The sequence below is a fragment of the Periplaneta americana genome, chromosome 6, assembly GCF_040183065.1.
Source record: "Periplaneta americana isolate PAMFEO1 chromosome 6, P.americana_PAMFEO1_priV1, whole genome shotgun sequence".
In the NCBI taxonomy this organism is placed as follows: Eukaryota; Metazoa; Arthropoda; class Insecta; order Blattodea; family Blattidae; genus Periplaneta; species Periplaneta americana.
This window is the reverse complement of record NC_091122.1, coordinates 156,730,194-156,744,677: the sequence shown is the minus strand read 5'-3', so window position 1 is coordinate 156,744,677 and position 14,484 is coordinate 156,730,194. Positions and strand designations below refer to the sequence as shown.

Genomic DNA, 14,484 nt, shown 5'->3' with positions numbered 1-14,484 from the left:
TACAATTACTACTACTATTATCACACTACTAATACTAATACAGCACTGCTACTGCTACTATTACTAATAATACTACCACTATTATCACTATTACTAGTACTGCTACTATTAATACTACTACAGCACTGCTACTGCTACTATTACTATTAATACTACCACTATTATCACTATTACTAGTACTGCTACTACTAATACTACTACAGCACTGCTACTGCTACTATTACTATTAATACTACCACTATTATCACTATTACTAGTACTGCTACTACTAATACTACTACAGCACTGCTACTGCTACTATTACTATTAATACTACTACTATTATCACTATTACTAGTACTCCTACTACTAATACTACTACAGCACTGCTACTGCTACTATTACTATTAATACTACTACTATTATCACTATTACTAGTACTGCTACTACTAATACTACTACAGCACTGCTACTGCTAATATTACTATTAATACTACTACTATTATCACTATTACTAGTACTCCTACTACTAATACTACTACAGCACTGCTACTGCTACTATTACTATTAATACTACTACTATTATCACTATTACTAGTACTGCTACTACTAATACTACTACAGCACTGCTACTGCTACTATTACTATTAATACTACTACTATTATCACTATTACTAGTACTCCTACTACTAATACTACTACAGCACTGCTACTGCTACTATTACTATTAATACTACTACTATTATCACTACTACTAGTACTGCTACTACTAATACTACTACAGCACTGCTACAGCTACTATTACTATTAATACTACTACTATTATCACTACTACTAGTACTGCTACTACTAATACTACTACAGCACTGCTACAGCTACTATTACTATTAATACTACTACTATTATCACTACTACTAATACTGCTACTACTAATACTACCACAGCACTGCTACAGCTACTATTACTATTAATACTACTACTTTTATCACTACTACTATTACTGCTACTACTAATACTAATACAGCCCTGCTACAGCTAATATTACTATTAATACTACTACTATTATCACTACTACTAGTACTGCTACTACTAATACTACTACAGCACTTCTACAGCTACTATTACTATTAATACTACTGCTATTGTCACTATTACTAGTACTGCTACTACTAATACTACTACAGCACTGCTACTGCTACTATTACTATTAATACTACTACTATTATCACTACTACTAGTACTACTACTACAGCACTGCTACAGCTACTATTACTATTAATACTACTACTTTTATCACTACTACTATTACTGCTACTACTAATACTAATACAGCCCTGCTACAGCTAATATTACTATTAATACTACTACTATTATCACTACTACTAGTACTGCTACTACTAATACTACTACAGCACTGCTACTGCTACTATTACTGTTAATATTACTCCTATTAATACTACTACTATTATCACTACTACTAGTACTGCTACTACTAATACTACTACAGCATTTCTACAGCTACTATTACTATTAATACTACTGCTATTGTCACTATTACTACTACTGCTACTACTAATACTACTACAGCACTGCTACTGCTACTATTACTATTAATACTACTACTATTATCACTACTACTATTACCACTACTACAGCACTGCTACTGCTATTATTACTATTAATACTACTACTATTATCACTACTACTAGTACTGCTACTACTAATACTACTACAGCACTGATACTGCAACTATTACTATTAATACTATTACTATTATCACTACTACTAGTACTGCTACTACTAATAATACTACTGCACTGCTACTCCTAATATTACTATTATTACTACTACTACTATCACTACTACTGTTATCACTACTACTAAAACTACTACACCACTGCTACTGCTGATAATACTATTAATACTACTACTATTATCACTACTACTACTATCACTACTACTGTTATCACTACTACTAAAACTACTACACCACTGCTACTGCTGATAATACTATTAATATTACTACTATTATCACTACTACTACTATCACTACTACTGTTATCACTACTACTAAAACTACTACACCACTGCTACTGCTGATAATACTATTAATACTACTACTATTATCACTACTACTACTATCACTACTACTGTTATCACTACTACTAAAACTACTACACCACTGCTACTGCTGATAATACTATTAATACTACTACTATTATCACTACTACTACTATCACTACTACTGTTATCACTACTACTAAAACTACTACACCACTGCTACTGCTGATAATACTATTAATACTACTACTATTATCACTACACAGGGAAACTTACTTTCTGCTCTCGTGGTTGCGCTCATGTAGGCAGAATTTGTATAGTATAAACACTTGTTTTGTCATTATTAACATTGTGGAAGAAATAAATAATTTTTATCTGTCCCTATGAGAATATTTGCTTCTAAGCCTTATAACTAGAGCCCGGATGTTTAGGCATTTATAACAATTAAAATAGGCAGGCAAAAAAGGCAAAAATCAATTTTTAAAAAGACGTACATTTTAAAAAGACATAACATATTTTAGCAATAAATTTAAATTACATCACATAACTCACATTTTTACTTCGTACTTGACACATGCTGACTTAGTCTATAAAATATTTTTCTTCGTCTTTTCACAAACCTTACATAGCAAAACTGTTCCATCGATTGAAAACACATGGGCACCAAATTCACTAACGTAAGCATGAAGTTTACTTTTCAATTGTTTACTGAATTTAGGCACTGTAACTAACCGATGACTTTCTGTCATCCGACAATAACCGATCACCGTCCTTCGTAAGTCTTTCGTGGCTCCGACTTAAAGAACGTAGAACTTTACACTCCTTCTCATTGCTCTTTCGAATTCTGCACACCTCAACACCAAATTACCTTTCGTCTCGTTTCTCTTATCTATACTCTAACCTCGACGTAAATACCAGATCACTTATCTGTGGCGCGTTAAGTATACCTCTTCGTAGAACATCTCGTTATGCATCATCTTTTACAGCATCCACCTCGCGACAATGTAATTCCCTGTCACAAAGTATTAGGGGCTGCAAGACAATAAACACTTTTAAAAACAGCTTAGAAGATAACCTTCTTAGCATTTCACTCCAATCATACTGACTTAAACTATCACTGTCTACATTGTTACTCCTTCCTTTAGACATGCATCCTGATAGTGCTGTATTTTCAAAATTGTCTCATAATAATCTCTTTCTATTATGTAACATTATTTGAAATATATTAACATTCTATGTATTTTAGCTTAATTCTGCTACATAGTTTGTATTTCAGTGTTTAATTAATAGTTCATAGTATTTTGTTGTTTAATTCGTAAATAACTCTTGTATACATTAGCTCTTATCTAAATCAAATTGAGGGGCGTTTTCACAAAACTCGTTATCTACAAAATCCAGTTTTTTCAGGAGAGCTGTTTTTTAAATTACACCTATATCATGATGAAAATTTAATCCGTAAAAAATATAATATATTGCAATTTTTGAGTGGAATTGGTAAACACATTTCAAACAAAATTGTGAATTTGTATTTTCCTAGAATATATTAATAAATTTATTGAATTTTTACAAAACTCGTTATCTGCTTCCCTTAATATTTGGTTTATATCAATTTATCCAATATATTTGTTCTATTATGTGTCATAATGTTATTTATTGTAACAAAAACGCATTGTCATTACACAATGAAGCTGAAAATTTTAGAAAATATTACATTTCAAATTAATATTTTCACTTTAGCCAGGAAGAAGCATAAAATAATGTTTTTCTATAGTTCTCTGCATCAGTGTTTCTCAGAATAATATTATGTTATTTACAGTATACACACATTATATTATGAGATAATCATGTCCAAATTTTTGGTGAAACAATCACAAGAAATAATACTAATTTTCACAGGATAACACAAACACTGACGTATGAAATATATAGCTAGTATGGAGCTTCTTCCCAATATTCTGCATCGATGTTGTCTTTGTCATTCTGTGTGTACCATTTGAACATATCCTGGTATAACACTTTTGCTTCTCCCAATTTATGTCAAAATATCTCATTAGCTTCTTTATACAGAGTGTTCTATAATTCCTATTACAAACATCTAGGGGTTGTCGAGGGGACTAAGTAGATAAAATTTTGATTAGAAACCCTTGTTCGGGAATGTATCGTTTCGATCGAAAATAAGTTTGAAGATCGAATCGATTTCACATCTCCCTCTTCATTAGAGACAATGAGCTCTTGCCAGTGTGCACTACAAGAGTGGTTCCACGCACCGCCTAACGGGTCCCAGGTACTTGACCTTCCTGCAAGAGGTACTGGTAGAGTTATGTGAAGATTTTCCACTGCCACTACGTCAGCAAATATGGTTTCAACATGATGGCGCACCCGCGCACTTTTCACTTGCCGTCAGTGAACGTCTCCACCAAACATTCGGGGAAAGGTGCATAGGTCGAGGTGATTCAATTCCTTAGCCATCACGGTCGCCAGATTTAACTGCTCTCGACTTTTTCCTTGAATCTTGTTTATGAGACACCTGTAGAGTCGGAGGAAGATCTTCATTGTTTCTAGTGAAGTGGAAGATGTGAAATCGATTCGATCTTCACACTTATTTTACATCGAAACGATACATTTCTGGACATGGGTTCCTAATCAAAACTTTATCTACTTAGTCCCCTCTATAACCCCTAGAAGTTTGTAATAGGAATTATGAAACACCCTGTATATCAGGTCTTTTGGGAAATGTCTGGTTTTGCTGGCAGTCGAAACAGATATTAATAACGTCGTCTTTAGTCGATTTTAATATTTGAAAAAAAACTTTTTGGCATTCATTTTGTGAAGCCTATAATACTATTCTCATTTTTTAATCCAACAGAGGGAGCTTTAATTTTCAGTAAGAACTGTGCACATGTAGAACAGGTGTTTGTGACCTCCCAAGATAACCAAATCCTAGATTGAAATACTTGTTTTTCGACAAAGAACATCTTAAACCACCAATCCAAATGCACTTGTATCGTTTTCACGTAATCTTCAAGTTCAGTTCAGATGACAAAAAAGAACAGCAGGTATCTCGCCGGGAATAGTGTGCCTCTCTTTGTATTTCAAAATGTTTCTTTTAATCTGATTTGTCTGCTCTTCATCCTTTTCATTCTTTCGCCGATCATCACGATTTTCTTTTGGAATTTGTCCTGTGATTACATATTTTCTAGCCAGACGTTGTAATCTGTCCTTTGAAACACTCATGATACATCTTCATCTGTTACATGGTAGGAAATAGTCACAGATCTGTTTCTCTCCTTCTCCCCTTCAGTGGTAGTTCGCTTTGCAGAGTTTGCAACCATCATGTACTTGATTATAAACATATCCTGTTTCAACTTTGTATCATTGTTATAAAAATTTTGTCTATAATGTATCTCATTTTAAGATAAATCAGACGCGGGGCAATGCTTATTTACCATTTTGCTCTCGATGTCAAGATCGTGAACACAAGTGATATTAAGTAAATCACCAGAATCAACATGCCTTTAATATTTAGGTAGAATTTCTGGTTCACTTCAACGCCTCTTGGAATCTCTTGCACTGGGTGACACAAATTCACTCACTTTTCTTGAATATTATTTAACGTTGTTCTGCTGGGTAACAGTTACAGAATGTTGAGATTTAAATCATCCTGAAGCAATACAAACTGTTCTAACAGTGAAAGAAAACGGTATACAAAGTATTATTTAGCCAGCGAGGCCACCAAGTGAAAAATAAGTAATAGCCTATAACATTATTTAATGCTAACTCTTGTAGATAACAAGTTTTGTAAAAATTCGACAACTGTAGATACCGAGTTTTGAAAAATCTCTTTTACTTCAACATCAATTTACTGATATATTTACCAACTTTAGCTTAATTCTGAGAGTACCATTGGATTCTTCTGACCCAAAACCATAAGGATACGTTAAAATCTCAAAATCGAAAAAAAATGTAGATAACGAGTTTTGTGAAAACGCCCCTCAATTGTTGAATTCTTTGTAAGTTGATAGGCTACATACGTAAGTATGCATACTTTTTTCTGGTTGAGTAGAAGAGAAGGCCTTACGGCCTTAACTCTGCCAGCTATAATAAATCATTATTGTTATTATTATTATTATTATTATTATTATTATTATTATTATTATTATTATTATTATTATTAACTGACTGTTCCTCACTCAAATTTCTTTCTCCTACAATAATAAACATGTGTAACATAAAATTGTAACAGTAAGATTTGAAAATATGAAAGCAAACAATTGGAAATGCTACGTGATAACTTCTATGAGAACGAGCTTAATATTTAAAATTATAAGGCTGATTATTGGTATCGTGAAGACATTACAATATTATATTTGTAACTGTGGATTGTCGATCATTATTCATATTACACCAATAGTATTAAAGCACGATTATTAGCAGATTAAGCACAGAAATAAATTACTCTTACTTATTATTATTAGTAAAGTTAGTCATTGTTTGATATATTTAAATTTCATACACATTACATTACAGTTAATTAGAAAATTGCAAATAAACAAGAAATATTGTACGTAAAGATTAATTTTTGGTCCTAAAACAATAACCATTGCTACCATAACAAAGAAATATTGCTTTAAAATGACGAAAAAGGGAATTTATTATCGAATTAGTAAGAAACACCTTAAAGAGGCAAAATAAAAATTGGCCCTATCACTTTGATTTATCCAAATCACATTTATATCTACAGTATGCAAATAATGATTTACTTCCACCCAGTAAAAAAAGGCATTTTGCCAAACATCCGAGCTCTGCTTATAACTTAACAATAAATTACACCTAGCGAGATATTTTTATTTTCTCTCTTAACATTGCTGAAACTATAGTTTTTTCCTTTTTCATTAACTAACTTAGTAAATGTTATAAAGTGCCTAATTTTCCCCTAAACATTAAACTACACAATTAGGGTTGTTCCGCAATTAATTATCCAATTATAAGTGAATCTTCCGAAATTAAATATTTAGAGACCATAATTGATAAACATCTGAAATGGGACAAACATATCAACTGTCTTTGTAACGAATTACTTGCGTAAAATTATTTATTATTTTGTTCAGTTGCGAAATTAGGTAGGCCTACTGGGAGAAGTGGGAAGAATGTGCTAAGCAATTTTCCTAATATTTTCTAAAGAATCTTAATTTGGCAGTGTAGAAAATAATAGGCCTATATAATCCCTAGGCTCTGAAAGATATTTTTTTAACGTTGAATAAGGTTTATCTACGAGCCTGTGCTGGGCACAAGATGTAGGCCTAGGCCTAAGTAACATTAGCGCCTAACATCGTTAAGTACGCATAACCCATAGGCCTACCTGTAAAACATACAGAACACAAACTTCTAAGATTTAGGCCTAAGTAAATTAAAATGTAAACAAAGAGCTTTCAGCTTACGTTATTGTAAATAGGCCTATAGCCCTGTAAGTTAATATTTTCCTGTAATACGTAATAAAATTCAAAACATAGGCTATATAAGTATACAAATAGGCCTAATTTATACAGGTAACGTTATTTCACGGTAGGCCTAATTTGGAAATAGAGAATTTTCTTGTTTAAAAATTAATAGGCCTACTGTATTCTGATTCTAAAGCTTCCAATGTAATTACAACTACAACATTCATGTATTCATTTATTCATTCATAGTTTTCTGTCCAAGAGCAGATCATTCACTGCAAACCCGACATTCTCCAATCTTTCCTATTTTATACATTGCACTTTGTCTCCGCATATGATTTATGTATATCTCGATGTCGTCTATCATCTGATAACTTCTTCTGTCCCGAACTTTTCTCCCGATCACCAATCCTTCCATTGCATCCTTCAGCAGACAGTTTCTTCTCAGCCAGTGACCCAGTCAAATTCTTTTTCTCTTCTTGATCGTTCCAGCGTCATTCTTTCTTCACCCACTCTTTTCAGCACCGTTTCATTTCTTATTATATCTTTCCATTTCACAAGCTCTATTCTTCTCCATATCCACATATCGAGTCCACGCCTGTGGAGTAACGGTTAGCGCGTATAGCGGCGAAACCAGGTGGCCCGGGTTCGATTCCCGGTCGGGGCAAGTTACCTGGTTGGATTTTTTTCCAGGATTTTCCCTCAACCCAATATGAGCAAATGCTGGGTAACTTTCGGTGCTGGACCCCGGATTCATTTCGCCGGCATTATCACCTTCATCTCATTCAGACGCTAAATAAACTAAGATGTTGATAAAGAGTCGTAAAAAAATAATCCACATTTCAAATACTTCTAGTCGCTTCTCTTCACTTCGTCGTAGAATAATATCCATGTTTCTGCCTCATACAATACCGCACTCCACACAAAGCTCTTACTAAGCTTATTCTCTGTTTTCCAGAGACCCGCAGGAGATGCTCCTTTTTCTATTAAAAGCTTCCTTGGCCATTAAAGGGTTGAGAAGGATCGCGAGATGATTACAAAATAAGTAAAAAAGTTTCTTATTAATATTTATTTTGTATTTAGAAACATAAACATAAACAATATTGAACATAAGAATAAATGTTTCAGTAGTTACAATATAAGAAATAATTAATGCCATTAATGTGCTTGTTTTTCAGAAGCATCTTCTCAAATCTGGACTCAGCATTCCATACACACACAATAATATCATTTTAAAGTTCAAGGAAATTTCTCACTTTTGTTTTAATGGTGATCATAGACGAGAAACTCATTTTGCATAAATACAAGATTGCAAATATTAAAAAAATTAAGAATTGCCTATTTTTGCAAACTCGAGGTATTCTTGCATTCTTTTGATCTAAAATTGATCTACGCTCTGCGAAAAAAAATTAAACATTTGAGGCATTGACATGGGAAAGGTCGTAACTGCCAAAAATTCGAATTTTTAGGTTTTTCATTGAGAAGGTAGTAAATGGCCATGCCAATGGCACAGACAAGGTAATATGTCCGTATGTAATGAAACGAAGTAGTCACTAGATGTTGTAAGTTGTATGTGCACAGCTGTTGGCGCGGAGAAGGTAGTAACTCCTTTTACAACATCAGAGTGTGTCTAGACAAATATGGGCTGATAACTGTGCAGGGCAGAATAAGAATCGGATGATTCTAATGGTCCTGATTTACATTATTGCCAAGAAACATTTTGATTCAGTGGACTTGAAATTCCTGGTTTCAGAACATTCCTACATGCCATGTGATAGGGAATTTGGCATCATAGAGAAAAGAAAAAAAAAGATGCAAGACCATGTTTCCAGAAGAGGTAAGGCCTAATAATGTAATAATGATGAAGGATGAGGATTTCTTCGACTTTTCTGCAGAATGTGACAAGTTTTTGAATACAACTCCTATCAAAATCAGCACCCTCAACTGGATTAGACACTCAAGAGCTGATTTTCCTCTAATAAAAACAAGACAGTCATTTAATGATCTTGAAATGTGGACAGAGCACAAGATTTTTAAGAAAGGACAGTCATTAACGTCAATCACTAACTTGCAGTGCTTGCAACGCCTTGAAAGAAGACCAGTCGTCCCTGATGCCAAAAAGAGAGACTTGTTATCTATGTTAGACTTCCTCGATGAAGAGTATCATACATTTTATCGAAAAATTTGTGCATAATGTATAAATAACGTTAATTCTCGTTTGGCTCAGGAGTGATTTCAATGTTGTATTTTCATAAAATAGGATTTCACAGATAAATCTGTGTCAGACTTTTCAAATTTCATTTGTAACAGAGACATGAGTGTATGCCTTTCATTTAAAGCAGTTTCTGTAATAATGTAAGTGAGAAAATGTTCATAAATTTGTTTTTTGCTTCCCCTGAAATTTTTTTTTGGCAGTTACTACCTTTCCCATGTCAGCGCCTCATTTCATCTGTAGGTAGCCTACATATTTAAAGGAGATTTTCCTTATAGTTTCTGAAATTTCATCTAGTTGAACGCAACTGCCTAAAAACGGATTCATCATCTTTGTAATAGTCATAATTGTTTTCAGTTTCTTCCTGAATATATTCTAAAAGTTGATTAAAATTGTGGAAACTTGGTTGCATGTCCTCAAAAACACAGTATTTGCCTATAATATGTAACTAAATTTTACATTAGCTCCTTAATATACTGGAATGAATCAAATATATTTTTGTCAAATGATATTGACCAGAAGTCAAGTTTCTTTGTAAACCCATTAATTTTATCTCTGGCTCTTATAGTGTTAACATCTTGGCCTTGCAAACTTATTATTCAAAACGCGTTCTGTCCATTTTTATGAAAGGAGTGGGCTAATAATCTTTTTATTCACCGATCTACGGACTGAGCCTGTTTTCAAGTGATATGGATAATAACACAAAATTTTAGACAAGGATTGGCGTTGTTTTGGAAGAAAAGGAACTTAAAATGTAATGACAGAATTCTAATAAAAATTATATATAATATAATGTATTTAATAATAAAAATGGCCAAATAGACTGAATGCAATTCTACAATTGGAAAATAGATTTGCATATATTCCGATTTCTCATCTTATACGTATAGATATATTAAAAGTTCTGTTAACTTAACCATTACCACAATGATTTGAAATACTAGAAATGATGTTCATCTAATATTTCATGTGATTTTGGCACCATATGTAATTCAATTTGGTCGTAGGCCTACTTTAGGTGGTATCCACTGATTTTAGGTAAAATTAGCCTATCATTATTTTCGATTTTACAAGGATTTATATTTTTCATATGGGGTTTAGTACCGGTACGGTCGCGAAAGAAAATCTCACCCAAAAGTGGGTCGGATCTTCAAAAACTTTGTGAACCGCTGTGTTAATATATTAACATAGGCCTAAAGCTAGAAAAAGTAAAAATAGGCCTACATTAAATACATTATGGCCTATTATAAATTTTTTTCAGATCTAGGAAACAATTTAATTCAATTAGGAAAATAATAATAGTAATAATAATAAATAAATATATAATAATATATAATATATTACCGGATAAACTACACATAGGCCTATTAGTAGCATTCGATATGTAATGTTGAAAAGGTATTTTCTAACACACTATCCCCCCGTTTAAAGTAACAATATCATTTTAAGGGGACACTCAACTTAAAAATTGGAGAAAAAGTGTCATAGAAATGAAAAATTAAATTTCTACACTAATTTACGTGACAGAACTAAATCAATAAGCAGAATTCTTCCCCTATTCATTGAGAAGCCACAGTCAAATGCACAAAACCAAAAAATAAAAAATGATAATTAAAAGTGATATTTCAATTAATGATTGATTAAAAATTGAAATACTTTTTATTTTGAAAAGTATTGGATCTAATGAGCTGAGATTTTGCATGTTACTTTCCATGTTAGTAACCTTTTACTCCAAATTTGAAAAAGATTGGTGAAATAGGAAAAAAGTTCCAAAATATAGTTGAGTGTCCCCTTAATCTTATTAAGTTTACTTCAAGTTACTAATGGATTTTGAAATTGAAATTTATTATTTTATGACAGATTTTATTATTTTTAGATCGTCAAAATTCCAGCCCTATATTCTTTCTAGCATTTTTATATAATATTAGTCTTGATACATTATTTAAATCATTTTATGTCTAAAATCGTCGAATCATCTGTAGACAATAAATGTTGATATTTCTATTTAATAAAACACCATAGTCTTCATTTAATATTCATTGATTTATTACATCACTTATACAATGTATTATAGGCCTACTGTTGTCTTGGAATACTTCTAGTACCTACAGTGATGTACTTAACGATTGGGAAGAATTGGGCCTGAGTATTGTGAAGTATTGTCTTCGTTCCAAAGCCTCTCTCTTCACATATTTCTTCTTGAATGATCTTTCCCGTTCAGGATGTCAGAAATCTCCTGCAAGAGAACAAAAGTGCAAATCTTAGACAATTTTTTTTTAATACGATTGTCGTGACATTAGCGGTATTTTTGTATTATCTAGGGTATTCCCTCTTTTTTATTTTATATTTTCCGTACTGCTAATCTACTCTTCTGTTACGTCCAGAATAGAAATTATACATAGCCCTAAATAGGCCCATTACGTAAACATAATAAATGTTTAATAAATGATAGAAATGAGACATAACCCGAAATATTAGGCTACGTAAATATAGAAGCTTGTTTCTGTTTTAATCAGGGATAGAAATTAGACATAAACCGAAATATTAGGCTACATACCAACATCCACAGAAAACACTTCTAAAACAACGATCTCAGACATTCGATTCACACCATGTTAAATAAACTTCTACAACATCACTGCTGGATTGAATAATCATCCCGTAACATGAGCAACAACAGAACATACGCCCATCATCTAATTAACTATAAACAATTTAAACCCAACATATTGGTATAAATAATAACACCAAGATCTGCAAAATATAGGCAGTTATAACAGGCTAGAATCTTACACCATGATATGGAAAAGCGAATACCTTGTAACAAAACATTGTAATTTGCAAAGCCTCACATGCATAGTAAAGCATTGAATAGAGTTAGCTCAATTTTATATTTTAATCTCACTTTTAGTCTCATATCATTACATCGCTCATAATAGTGTTCACATGTGATGACTTGCAAAAAATATATCCATGATAATATAAGTATATTTTAATTGTTGACATTTGGGGTATCCACAATTGAACATTATAAAACTAATTCATATAATTTTTAATAGGTTTTATCCCCATATGATAGTAAACATGTATTGTATGTGTAGATTGTGTAGATAACATTGAGAGTATTGATATTGTAAAATGACAGTTTGTATCTGACGATGTTGAAATGCTCAACGAAAACGTTCATACATCACGTAATTTATTATGTAAAGGTTAACACCTAACAAAATATATAAAGTATTAAAGTTAACGACTGAAAAAATAAATTTCTAACATAAACATAAAAGCTTATTTCTGTGTTAATCAGGGAAATAAATTACAGTAGACATAGCCCGAAATATTAGGCTACGTAAACATAGAAGTTTAGGCCTATTTCTGTGTTAATCAGGGATAGAAATTAGACATAACCCGAAATATTTGGCTACATAAATATAGAATTTTATTTCTGTGTTAATCAAGGATATCAAGGATAGAAATTAGATACAACACAAAATATTAGGCTACGTAAACATAGAAGCTTTTCTCTGTGTTAATCAAGGATATTAAGGATAGTAATTAGACATAATCCGAAATATTAGGCTACGTAAACATAGAAGTTTATTTCTGTGTTAATCAAGGATATCAAAGATAGAAATGAGGTATAACCCGAAATATTAGGCTACGTAAACATAGAAGAAGCTTATTTCTGTGTTAATCAAGGATATCAAAGATAGAAATTAGGTAGACTGTAACCCGAAATATTAGGCTACGTAAACATAGAAGCTTATTTCTGTGTTAATCAAGGATATGAAGGATAAAAATTAGAAATAACCCGAAATATTAGGCTATGTAAACATAGAAGTTTATTTCTGTCTTAATCAAGGATATCAAGGAAAGAAATTAGATATAACCGAAATATTAGGCTACATAAACATGGAAGATTATTTCTGTGTTAATCAGGGATAGAAATTAAACATAACCCCAAATATTAGGCTACGTAAATATAGAATCTTATTTATGTGTTAATCAAGAATATTAAGGATAGTAATTAGACCTAATCCGAAATATTAGGCTATGTAAACATAGAAGTTTATTTCTGTGTTAATCAAGGATATCAAAGATAGAAATGAAGTATAACCCGAAATATTAGGCTACGTAAACATAGAAGCTTATTTCTGTGTTAATCAAGGATATCAAAGATAGAAATTAGGTAGACTATAACCCGAAATATTAGGCTACATAAACATAGAAGCTTATTTCAGTGTTAATCAAGGATATAAAGGATAAAAATTAGAAATAACCCGAAATATTAGGCTACGTAAATATAGAAGCTTATTTATGTGTTAATCAAGGATATCAAGGATAGAAATTAGATATAACCCGAAATATTAGGCTACGTAAACATGGAAGATTATTTCTGTGTTAATCAAGGATATCAAAGATAGAAATTAGGTAGACTATAACCCGAAATATTAGGCTACATAAACATAGAAGCTTATTTCAGTGTTAATCAAGGATATGAAGTATAAAAATTAGAAATAACCCGAAATATTAGGCTACGTAAATATAGAAGCTTATTTATGTGTTAATCAAGGATATCAAGGATAGAAATTAGATATAACCCGAAATATTAGGCTACATAAACATGGAAGATTATTTCTGTGTTAATCAAGGATATCAAAGATAGAAATTAGGTAGACTATAACCCGAAATATTAGGCTACGTAAACATAGAAGCTTATTTCTGTGTTAATCAAGGATATGAAGGATAAAAATTAGAAATAACCCGAAATATTAGGCTACGTAAACATAGTAG

General features: G+C 31.9%; 1 long non-coding RNA gene across 1 annotated transcript in view; it reads right to left on the bottom strand.

Moving 5' to 3' along the window:
- Positions 1-11,469: 11,469 nt before the first annotated feature.
- Positions 11,470-14,484, bottom strand: part of LOC138701965 (uncharacterized) — a 162,762-nt gene continuing 159,747 nt past the window's right edge. The window contains exon 4 of the long non-coding RNA XR_011332735.1: positions 11,470-11,926. This is a non-coding gene — a long non-coding RNA (uncharacterized lncRNA). The remainder of the gene's footprint in view (positions 11,927-14,484) is intronic.